The 13061-nt window shown below is 37.9% G+C and overlaps 1 pseudogene; it reads left to right on the forward strand.

The window, feature by feature from the left end:
- The window catches only part of LOC145991813 (uncharacterized), an 82941-nt pseudogene extending 70481 nt beyond the window's left edge, over positions 1-12460 (forward strand).
- Positions 12461-13061: the final 601 nt, after the last annotated feature.

The following is a 13061-nucleotide window of genomic DNA, read 5'->3' on the forward strand; positions in this document are numbered from 1 at the left end:
GTTTCTTTCCCCTTGTACGTTTTCCGATAAAAACTTTCCATTTGCAAGAACCGCGGTAAAAGTTTCTCGGCTTAGGAAGAGAAAGAGGGAAGTGGAGGTGCACAGTTGATGTTTTATAACAAGAAAGAAATAAGGTACATTATAGAGAAGGAAGCAAAGAAGCCGATGAGAAAAAGGAAGGGGTTGCTTTAAAATCTGCAGGCAATAGTATCACTCCGCTGGTCCACAACATTCAAACCGTAGAACTAACTTTCTTAAAAAGCTTCCGCTTGTCGTTCGAAAGAGTGTAGGGATCTTCGATATTAACGGTAAAGTTGGGGGGAGTGTCGGGCCTGAACTCTCACGCCGTCCTTCTCTTTTTTATCCCCGGAAACATCTTTGCATAATCTGTAGGCCCCTTGCACGGAAAACCTGCCTTTTCCCTCTCTTAAAATGCCATTTGCTTCCCGGGTTGGAAGTGGTCCCTGAGCGTGGCGTGGAGTGGAGAAGAGATTTGACGCAAGAGGAATAAGGAAATGCCAGTGTTGACAACACTCGGTGGATTCCACTGGAATTGAATGGAAGTCTGTTTTCCTCAGTGGCGTATTCAAGAGAAGCTATTGGGCGTTATCCCGTCCTGTCCGAAACATAAAAAACAATATTGTAACATCAGTTTCGTTGTGTTTTTAATGGGATAATTAACTTTAATTTTATTGCAATTTCGAAAATATTGCAGAATCTTTTTTTCGAAAGGATATTAACTCATTTTATTTTTTGTATTTCAAGAAAATCAGAAAAAATAATTAGTGTTCAAATATTATCCCCAATGCAGTATTCACCACTATATTTATCGCAGAGATATTTGACGATACGTCTTCTTGGAAAGCTACCAAATGCCTATGCGCTTGAGTTGAGCTGATACTTCCGATTTTGTCGGCAAGCGCCGTGATTCCAATCGCTATACGGGCACGCGTTCGAGAGGCACAATAACCAAGTAATGATATGCGTGGAAAATAATGTAATTACTCGAATTTTGTAATTGATATACGGTATAAAACTTTGCCAAATTAAGTACCACCGTTTAAAAATCGAAACACGTTGAGGCGAGCCTAAAAAGGAGACCAGATGTGCGAAAAATAAAGATGAGAACCATGAACCTCATCTCACCGCTCCGAGAAGAAAATTTCCGTCGTCTTCTTCTTTGAAAGCAAGTGCCCCACCGGCCACTACAGTGCGCTTCGCCGAAACTCGGGGAAGCGGCCTCAGGAATTTCCAAAGGGCAAAGTTCGGAGATTTTGTGACATCTTCTCGTGTCGTTCCAGCTGCCTTCGTCCAATTCCGCACGGCGGTTCGGAGCGCCATCTTTGGAGACAAGCTTACCTCTCCAAGAGTGTCGTTCGAAGTTTTAGTAAATTACGATCAGTGGCGTGCCGAGGATTTTGTAAAGGGAGGCCGAGTTACGTATAATATCAGTCAGCCCTCCTTTTGTCCTGTTTTCCATCATTCCTTCCTTCTTTTTTATAAATACTGGGCCAAAGGGGATGGGGGGTATGACCCTACCAACCCCCCCCCCTCTTGGGCACGCCACTGATTACGATGTACGATATGAAAATTTCACGAAAATAAAATACTCTACTGTGAGCATTGTTCAGACGTACCAAAGGTGGCTGTCTTGATTTTTATAGTAAATAAATTGTACTTTTATTGTTCTAATAAGAATTATTTTACATTGTTTTTGTACGTATGATTTCGAGACTGAGAACAAACAAGTTTTAGCTGCAATCAACGAAACATATGGGTCCTACGTTGTCGCATTTTTTCACACAGTGCTAAAATATAATTTAGTTGCAAAAGCAAGGCTAGTAGTGAGAGTACGGCATCGTTTGTTACTATTTACCGCGAAGATCTTGTAGAGATCTACTACACAAAGTGCACTATTGCTACCAAAGGATGTCTAATTCTATACCAAAATCGTGACCCAACAGCCAGTCTTTGTTTCAAAATAGTAATTTTTTTTGTGAAATAGATTATTTTCGTAACAATATAAAGTACTTTGAAACGTTTATTTATTTATACAGATCAATTGTTAAATATAGTAGTAGCAGGCCCGTATCGAGGGGTAGGCTAAGGGGGCTGAAACCTAGGGCTCCACGTACGAGGGCGCCATTCAAAGCTTTTCTTTCTTTAAGATGGAGAAATTTACATTGGCAGAGATAAGCTGAAAAGGAAAACATACAAATATTCATTCATTCATTGACTCGATCCTTGTTTCTATTGAAGATTTTGAAGTGATGAAGTGACCTCTAGATCAGCCATTCCCAAACTGTGGTCCCCGGACCCCTGGGGGACCGCGACAAACTGCCCTCCCTTAGGAAAGATCAACTAACCAAAGTAGGTATCTTGTGCCTCTTCTTTGAAGACCTTCTATTACAAGTCCACGTCTCTGATCGTTTCTGGATACATGCACGTCCCCTATACCCTGCCATTTCTAGAAAGGCAATACTGCGTTTAATGCCTTTCACGACAACATACCTGTGTGAGTGTGCCTTTTCTGCTCTTACACAAATCAAAACGAAGCAAAAAAAAAACAGAGCTAATGTAGAGGCTACGCTTGAACCAAACCTACAACGCTTGGTCTCTGGAAAACAGCACCATCCGCCCCATTGATCCAACAACTGTACCAAGTGAATTTTCTCAAGTAAGTTTCCAGATCCAGACTGCTGTAATAATTAGCCAAGTGTCACATTGTTTTATAATTGAAGCCTAAAATTGGTAAACGCCGTAAGTGCCACAATAATTCAAACACCGTTTTCCACGTTAAACTGTGCAATGTGCCATGCTTTATAATGTAATAAACGTGAAATGTGGCTGGTAGCCCTCTAAGTAGTTCAAAGGGCGTGTAAAGAGGTCACTAGTGTGCACGTTCTTACGGGCTGACGTGCGGAACGATGCGATTTCCCAACACTTTCGCTTTTGGCACTTACAACGTTTACCACTTTTAGTCCCCAATTTTTATGCATTTAGGAAGTATGTTTATGTAAATGAAGTTTATTTAAACTTTAAAATGTATAAAGGAAAGTAAATATTAGGTCTATATTATACGAATAAAATCAAACATGGTACCATTACAAAATTCTGTCTTTTGTTTACTGAGTTAAGTATTATGTGCTGTGGCTAGGGGGTCCTTGGACATGCATGTGGTATGCTGAGGGGGCCTCAGACACAAATAGTTTGGGAAACCCGGCTCTACATAATTACTTTGGAGCGTCACCACGTGAAAATAGATGTCATCATTCACCTCGGTACAATTATTATTCTGAACCTTTTTTTTTCTTCTTCTTCTTTTATTTGTAGGTTCATATTCCGCTAGCACACTGCTGGAATTTTCTGTTTTCCAAAGTAGTAGTAACGGTACGTATTTAAAGATTTTCTTCAGACGCTAAGACATAAACTGAAATATTCTTAAATATGGTAAACTTTTTTAAATCAGAAATGCTAACTACGAAAATTTATATAGCTACGAAGTAAGTTACCAAAACACCGGTAATTACTACAACTCATTACTAAGAGCAACTTGTTGTTATTGTTGTATAGAAAGAGTGTTATATTAATAAATTTAGTGTGAAAAGTCCACAGAATTAATACATTATATTAATGTCTTGCATGCCAAGAAGTTGATAAATAATATCCGGAGTTCCTTACAATAAAGCGCCGATATTGATCTATACAAAAACTAAATTTGTTGTAGAACAAGAAAATGTATCTGTCAACCTAATTTCTTTTTTTGAAAATTACGAAAGTAGTGGAAGAAAAGGTAAAATTTAGTGGAGCGGTCTCTCAATAGCGGATTTTTTTGTTGATTTATCATTCCAATCTTAACATTGCTTGATGGTTAAAATGATTACAACTGTCCTTTCTGGCCAATTTCTTCCAAATAAAACACAATCAACAAAATTCAATAAGCGTAATTTTCCACATTATCTTATTGTCTTGTTTGTTTAAGTTTTTGTTTTAAAATTAATTTCATGCACAGATAAGTTAATTGCGACTGGACCCAAAGTTTAAAGTGAGATCCAATATATGCCTCCACAGGCTATCTAATCCTGGTAGCCCCTTGATTACGTTTAATTATTTTCGTTACATCAATTTGACCACAAGGAAGCAACAGAGTACGAATATTGATTTCTTTAGAAATGTTGGAAGCAAAGTTTTTTATTCTTGTACAATACGGGGAATTATAGTACTAAACTGTTGCAACTAATAGGTAATATTTATCACTTCTTCTTCTCCACGAGAATTTCGTGAAAACAGACTGCATAATTATGATGTCAACTCTCGTGCGTCAGGTATTAACTCATTTCTCAGCAACCAATGCCCTTTCAGCATCATTCGTTGGTCCCTTCTGTATATATTCACCCTGTCCCATGCAAGTTGAAACTTGTCTCGTGGGCGGGAGGGAGCGGAAGTGGCTTGTTCGTTCCCATGTATGTTTGTTGTGAGTTCTCCAGGACGTAATTCACATTGTTGCTTCTTGAGAAATTTATTTGCTCTGTTGTTTATGATAGGATATTTACCAGGGCTAAAACTGCTCGTGAACTGCGAAGTGACAAGTTATCGTAAGGTGGGCAGTGAACTTGATAACAGAGACATGCAATATAAGAAAACTACACAATCATGCGAACATTCCACTCACCTATGACGAAATATCCCTTGCAAACCAATGTTAAGTTAATTTTCTACAAAGGATTAACCACCCCTCTTGACAATATAGTAGCACTAAACTTGTTTTCTTTCGTATACAAAGGTACCTTTATCCAGATTTTTTTATGGCACAAACCAAAATTATTTTTCTCCCAGACCCGTAGCATCTAAGGCCAAAATAGTGGGAGGATAGAACTCCTGAAGATGATTTCTCAGTATATTATAACTTATTATACAAGATGTTTAATCATGCTAAGGAAGCAAAATTAATTACCACTATACACTATTAAAATTAGATAGATTTATAATAGATATTTGTAGGATTTTGGAGGCTGCAGCCCCTGGAGCTACTTGGCTGTTTACTCCTGTTTCGAGATTGTGTCTTCCTATTCTCGATGATAGGATATGGAGCAAACAAGAAGTGACGTCACAAGATATATTTACTTTCATATCAAACACATGAACATGCTATAATAATTAATTTGATTATAGTTTCATTGGTTGAGATGTGGTACTGCAAGAAAATATTCCCACAAATAAGTCGAATTGGAGAATACACTCTTTAAAACCTGAAATTATACTGTACTTGGATTTTTGTCCTGTCATTAGATTAAATTCGTGACCAGCAATATTGTAATCAGAGTTATTGTGATCACGTGGGTAGTATGGTATGTTTTATCTTCAGTAGTCACTGTTATATCTTACTGTCTTTTCAAGCGCAAAACGCTCCTTAGTTTAGGAAAGCAAGACTTCTCTCTCAACCATCTTGTCCGTCACACATTTCAGTAGGGTGGTGTTTTAGCTCTATGAAAAAGGGCCTCCCCGATGGTGCAGTGGTAGCGTCGTCGCCTTGTAATCAAGGGGTCCCGGGGTTCGATACCCGGTGGAGGCACATGGTGGTTCGGATCTCACTTTAAACTGAAGGCCCAGTCCCGATTAGCCTTACTGTGTATAAAGTGGACTTAAAACACCAACTCAATCAATCAATCAAAGCTCTATGAAAAGCCATGCCTGTAGCCGAGCACGTCAACGGTTTCACCATTGAAGGTTTCCATGTTAAGGGCATTGCTTTCCCTTTATTAAATTCATCTAATTATTAGATGCCGGATTTCAAAGGGAAAACTTTTCCTCGAAAAAGGACAAAAAAGGGGAAATTATTGCCAAAAAAGTGGAAACAAGGACTATATTTTTTTTGCACTCCAGTAAAAATACTGTTTTAAATAAAAGCGCAATATATACCATGCATATATAAAAAAGTTAGCCTACATTAAATTTCGAATTAATGTATCCCTTTTTATATACAAATGGTATATATATTGTGTTTTCTTTTAAAATATAATTTTTAGTGGAGTGCAAAAGTAAAGTATGATCCTTTTTCAGTTCCTTTCTTTGAAGGTAAAGTACAGTGAATAATCTTACCATCCGTTTCGATGAAAGCTTACCTCATTCCATAGCTTGCTGCCAAGAGTACATGGCTTCGCCATTTCACTGGAACTCAATACTGTCGTCACTGTCACACTGTAAATTAAAAGCTATTCTAAAAAAAATCACAATAAAAGTCAAAATCTACACTTTCAACTCAACAAGCCTGCCGCTTTCAATGCGTTTCTTACTGCTTAAGCCCAGATCGCATTGTTACAACAATCGCTGCAAAGTGCTCCCAACAGTCATGGAGGGAAGGAGCGCTTGTTCTTTCTTTCCTCTAAACTGCAGCAAATAGACAATTGTTGAATGTTTTGTTCAGGAAAAAACAGTCGCACAAAATATTTGATATCTTGTCAATAAAGGGACGAAGGAAGATATTTTTAGAAAGGGAAAGTAGGCTGAAAAACTAGTTAATAATGGGACCAGAAAGGAAAATGTGTTAAAAAAGGGGAAAAAAGGGAAGCAGGGGTGCCCATCCCCCCAAAATCATGTCATGCGTCCCCCCCAAATCATATCGTAATACCCACAAAGTATTTAATTACGACAGCGTGTCTACCGAAAGTAACTTTTTCCTTAGCTTTACAGAACACTATACTTGATCTGCCCCTCCTCCCTAAACAGGGGTGCCATCACTCAAGACCACCCCTAAAATCGTTCATCATAATCTCTCCAAAACAGTTTGGATGAATACGTAATAATTTATGTCTATTTGAATGAAATACCATGTTAAATTGTCCATATTTTTCAATTGCTCGATTTTCGAAAAAACGTAAAGCTAGCACATTGATTGGTCAAATGTAGTAAATAAAATTTTGTAAATATTCATATAAATAGTGTTTATTTTATAGTTTGAGTATTTAACTCAAATGTTTACACACCTTAAGATAAACAGAAAATTCAAACCAAATAACATGCTCATGGGCGTATATATAGCTCTCGTAAGAGGGTGGTTCAACTTTTGGTTCAATTAGGGTTCCTATATTTTATAAGTGAAAATCCGGGACACTACTGGCCGGTACCTTGTTAGGGAACAGGTGGGGGAGTGGGGGTGGGGGGCTGGACCCGATAAAGTTGTATGTATGTAAAACATAATTGTCACATACATCACACATTGTGTGAGAACTTTATTTGAAAACTGCGGACTGAACAGAGGCACCCAAGTACTGACTCTTTATAGTAAGCAGGTTACTATACAATGGAAGAGAAGCGTAACTGAAATTCAGCACTGCTAGCAGACGTCGGCGGCATCTTGAAGTCAAAGATGTTTGCAGTACCGTCTGTATCTCGTTAACACTTGCATTATGGGGAGGGAGTGGTTCAATATAGAGTTAGTTGTTTTGTAAAATTAGCATTTTAAAATTACGTCCAATTTTACGTAAAATTTTAAAATATAAATAAAGTTCAGGAAAGTATGGTCTTAATCATTTTTTTCTTTCCCACCCGATTCCAGGACATTTGTGCATCCCCAAGAAACTATTCGGGACACCGGGACAAATGATACCATTCCGGGATTGTCCCTGAAAATCCGGGACGTACAGCGTCCGATCTGGCTATCAAAATTCACTCTTCCACCACATGAAAGGTCACACATTTATTAAATTAAGTCTATCTACGAACTTCTAACTTTTCTACATAAAATGAGCAGAAAATGATTTGAAAAATCTAATCCCAGCTTCTCTTTAAAAAAGAATTACAATGTTAGAATTAGTCTTCTCCTCCTTGCTACAAAATTGAAAATAACATCATCGGTGTTATTTTAATATTCGTATGTATGCACTCTTAACAGTGAAGGGTCCATTAGCCGAGGATCTCCCGTTGAATTGCGAGGGACATTATTTCAACCTCCTTAATGTTAAAAACATCCTCTCGGGTGTTGAAGATGAAACTGTCAGTCTAGCCAAGATCACCAACAATTTGTGCATTACAAGAGCTTGTCACAATTTTCTACTGCCTCCAATGCAGACCCTGGACATGTCTTTTCAATTAATGTTTGCCACATTTTTCATTCATATTTGGAAATGTAAGAAATATCAACCAAGCCATCCAACATTTTGACACACTGTTCTAATGAATGAGGGATAGGCATTTCATATTGCAATAAGTTGTTGCAATTTTTCAATGTGTTGACTGTGTTCAGAGAAACTTGGGTTCATTTCTACTACAAAATGGTCCAAAAATGGACATCAGTAAAGTTTCTACTATTAGTGTATACGATTTCACAAGTCACCCTACTGAGTATTGATACTTTTCTGTCCATCTTGTGCCAAACAACTTGAGAACGTTACAGTACTTCCCTAGCCATCTTGTACTGCATTTTTTACAACCAAATTACTTTGAGAAGATTGATTGATTTATTTGCCGCTTTCTGTGCCACTTTCTGCTAATTTCCGAAGATCGGGATGAGTGATGACATGATGAAATTGATGAATGGACACCCACAAACGCCCATGCTTATTCCGGGTTTCGAACTTGGGACCCACGATGTGCTAACGACGGGGAGGGGGCTGCTCCTTTGAGAAGACTCCAGGGAAAAAAATTATAACTGATTTGACAGTCTCAGTATCGCAGAAAATCCACAGAAATTGGCAATAGCCAGGGTTATAATACGCGTATGTGCTGAAGAATGTACAAAAATTGCTTTTGGACACTTCTCTGAAATTATCTATCTATCTCACCCCCTTCATTCTACCACCCATTACATCAGCACCATCATATTCTTCACCAACTATTTTTTTAAAAATCTAAATCCACACCCATTCAACCCAGAGAGAGTAGAAGTGCTAATAACTGAACCTAACCCAGATGCAGTTACAATCTCCAATAGGGACAAGTTTTCCATTCCGACCTTGAGTTTGGAAAATGGTTTATCAACTTTCGGGATTATTAAACAGTAACAGTCGGGAAATTTGAAATTATCAAAAAATTAGAACCTGAGGAATACTCAAATCTTGAATGATAACAAACCATATCGGGAACTTCTAATGAAATTATAATATTCGTGCCACAAGTTCACAAGCATCTGCTTCGGGCAGAAATTACATGTGGCATTATAGAATTCGTGAAATGTCGGGAGCTTTCTGGGCATTTCCCAGATAAATTCTGAAACTTTCAGGAAATTGCAGACATTTGCTTTGCAGTCCCATCTGGTGTGTAGAATTAATTTCTTTCCCATCCATATACCGTTCTATACGCTTGTAATTTATGAGAACAAAATTATTCTGAATTTTGTTTTACGAACAAGTCTCTGCGCATAGCGGATAGAACAAGTAATCTGGTAATTTTACTGAACCTAAAGGGGGGCGTGGTTGGACCCGTTGCTCCAGATGTATGACCGATTCAATTTATTGTTTCGCGAGACATTACAGAACCCTAGCTTGAAATTCTGACACAGGGCGATAATACAATACGACGCACCTGCTTTAAATTAAGCAGTATAGCAACACTAAGCATTATATTTTTAAGAAGTGTTGTTATCAATGCATATCGTTTGTCTTGTAATACAGCTATAGTATGAAATTTGAAATCCATCTCAGTAAAGCGCCAAACACGCATTTCCGCAACAAAAGATTGCGAGCGAAGAAAGCAAGAAAATTGTTACATCCATTTCTTTTCAGGCTTTCAAGAATATTAATGTAATGGGGTGTCAGTACTTTCTTACGATCCCAAGATATTTAATCTTTTCCAGCTTCTCTTTTGGTACGTTCGGCGTCGAAAACGTGTGGATACCATATCGCTAAATACCAGTGGCGTCTCGTCCCTTGGGGCTTCCGGAGCTTAGCCCCTAAAGAAAAACGGACGTATTCACGTAATTATCAATCACCATAAGGCATAACTATCACACAGTCTTTTAAAAGGAGATTTTTTCCCACGTAAATTCATCGTCTGTTGCAATGGATACGACAGCGCTCCTAGCGGCATTGATGTCCATTATCGTTTTCCGGGGCACGTCGCAAAGGAAGGCGTGGCCTACACCCACCTACGCTACAGTGAAGGTCACATGCTAGCAGAGAGAGGAGGGGAGAGTGCAATGGATTTGAGTGCTGATTCGGGGCTAGTTCCGTTGCGTCGCGTTCGATCTCGCGTGTTGTTCTGTAGTGTTTTGGTGGCTTTCATTCGCTATGTTTGAGTGAGTTTGGCAGGGTTGATGTTCGAACACAAATTGATGAAGGACGTAGGCTGTCAATTACAAGACACAATGCATTTGTCCGGAAAAATAGGCATATATTAAATATAATTATCGATTGCTTAAAATTCTGTGGTCGACATGAACTTGCTCTACGAGGACATAATGAAAGAGATCAATCTTGAAACAGAGGAATCTTCCCAGATTTATTATCCCTTCATAGAAGAGGGAAAACTAAAAAGGGAACTTCGTGTTCTTTATTGTAGTGAAGAGTTGAAAAACATAAACTCCATCAGTAGATTGCATTCATTTTTTATTTAAAATTATTTAGAGGGTACCTTTTCAGAAACAGTAAAAATTAGAAACATAGTTTTAATAACTCCAGTGGCAACAGCTGAATCTGAACGATGTTTCAGCACATTGATGCGTATTAAAACCTCCTTAAGAAATGCATTGGGACAAGACAGACCAAATGCCTTGACACTTGCTTACAATAGAGATAGAATACATTTTAAACATAGAGGGCTTCAACGAAAAAGTAATAACAAAATTTGCTGAGCAGAAGAACAGGAGTCAACGTTCGTAGAAAAATATGTTTCACAACAATACCTGTTTCTTTTGTAATCATGTGAATTGTCATTATATTTTAAATTCTTTAAAAAAATAATTCCAGTTTTGTAGTTTAGAAGAAGATAAATACCCGTTTTCTTGTAATTCATGTAATTTGTCATTACATTTTAAATTCTTTCAAAAAACGTAAGTCCAGTTTTGTAGTCTAGAAGAAAAAAATACCTATTTTTTGTAATTCATGTGAATTGTCATTATATTTTAAATTCTTTAAAAAATAAGCCGCGGCCAAATTTGAGGCCACGAGACGCCACTGCTAAATACAGTCTCCAAAATGTAATGTTCGAACTCTCTCCACTACAGAAATCCCTTGACAATCTAAGATTTAGCACTTATGAAGAGCTTCCTATCTCCCCATTTAAATTTAATACTCAATCCAACCACCAAAATTTCCATGCCAATTTTAGAGTTACTGTTGATATCGAAGAGTGGATATTGCCTCCTCTAAAAAATATAATTCTCAGTCTCAGTCTCCACACCAGAATCTCCGCAATAGTCTAAGAAAATAGTAATACACAATAATTGTATACCCTCTCAATTTAATGCTCAATCCCCTCTAACTAAAGTACTCGCCATAATCTAAGACCTAGAGTTGGATACTGTTCCCCCCAAAGTTTAATTCAGAATCCCCCCAAAACCTACGTGTCAATTTAGGCCTAATATGTAAGAGTTGGATATTTCTCCTCCCCCCCCTCCTTCGATAATACCCTTAAACAATTTCTTTTCTTCATCTAATGGATTGAATTTGGTGCATTTAAGATATAAAATTTATTTTGCAAAAATATATAAATGTTGAATTTTATATTATTTGACAGGAAAAAAATCCCCCCCAAATCTCGATTGCGCATCCTGCGCCATAATCTTCCCCTGTGGGCAGCCCTGAAGGGAAGTCAAAACCATGTAATCTGGTAAGTGGAAGATAATTATCAACACTGTTGTTATTTATTCCATGATCCATGTTGAAATAAAAGGGACTTCCCTTTAAAATCCGATCTCTACTAATCACCATTCATCTTCATCGCCGCGATTAGCCTAAGCAGTCAGAAAGCGTCGTAAATGATGAAGTACCAAAAGAAAAGTCAATTGGAAGCAGATCCTATGCTAATTTGAAAATACCACCATTTACCACATCCTATAACACTCGCATTAGAAACAACTATGTGGAGTTGGCATTTGTGTTCATACTGCAATCTGATGCCAACTAGAGGCAAATGCTGAAAACAAGTTCTTTACTTATCCATTGTTCCTCGGAAATTCAGTAAATGACACAATTGGTATTTTATAATGTTCTTTCAGTGCTTTTTGTACGGAATTTCCAGAACTAACTTTGTCTTTGAAATAAATGTATATAGTTTTAAATCTCTTTAGGCTGTGCTATTTAAATTTCAATGAAGTTCACCACACATATCCAGAACTTACAAAAAGCCCATCGTCAGCTATATTTCCAATTTTGTGTTAATAAACTATAAATTCATAATAAATATACAGTAAACACGCGTTAATACGTATCTTCTATTACAGGGACATCTCAGGCAGTTGGCAATCATCCCAAGGTGTCCACAATGTAAGTACCAACCAGTTCAGAATTTGTATAACTATGAGTAAGCTTGAAATACAGGGTGATTCAAAAGTCTCTTAACATTTTCCTTATATCGCTAATGAATGGTGTTCAGGATGGGATAAGAGACCCTGTTGTTTTCCAGCAATATGGTGCACTACCTCATTTCACCAGAATCGTTCGAGACTACCTCGCTGACACCTTCCCCGATAGGTGGATCGGCCGTGGCTCACCAATACTTTGAGCGGCTCGCTCTCAGGCTTGGCTCCCCTAGACTTCTTTACTGGGGTTTCATTAAGTCTAGGTTGTACCAAGTAAAGATTAATACCATAGAGCAACTGCAGCAACAGGGGAGATCACGCCAGCTATGTTGGAGCATGTGTTCCGGTCTACGCAAGAAAGGTGAGTGCTATGCCTAGACTTAAAGGGCCACCACATTGAATTTTACGGAGTTTGTCTTCTATTCTGAGTACTTTTCAGAAGTACTGCCAATTTTGTCAATAAAATGCTTTTTGATTAAAATGTTAAGAGATTTTTGAATCAGTCTGTTTTGAGTCGTAATAAATACACTGTTGGTAGAAATTAAACCAATTAGTTGGCAACAGTGCTGTATAGTCTGGCGAAGCGAAAGAGTTCTTGGTCGATAAT

This window comes from Lepisma saccharinum, chromosome 8 (genome assembly GCF_977018435.1).
Source record: "Lepisma saccharinum chromosome 8, izLepSacc3.1, whole genome shotgun sequence".
NCBI classification, from domain to species: domain Eukaryota; kingdom Metazoa; phylum Arthropoda; class Insecta; order Zygentoma; family Lepismatidae; genus Lepisma; species Lepisma saccharinum.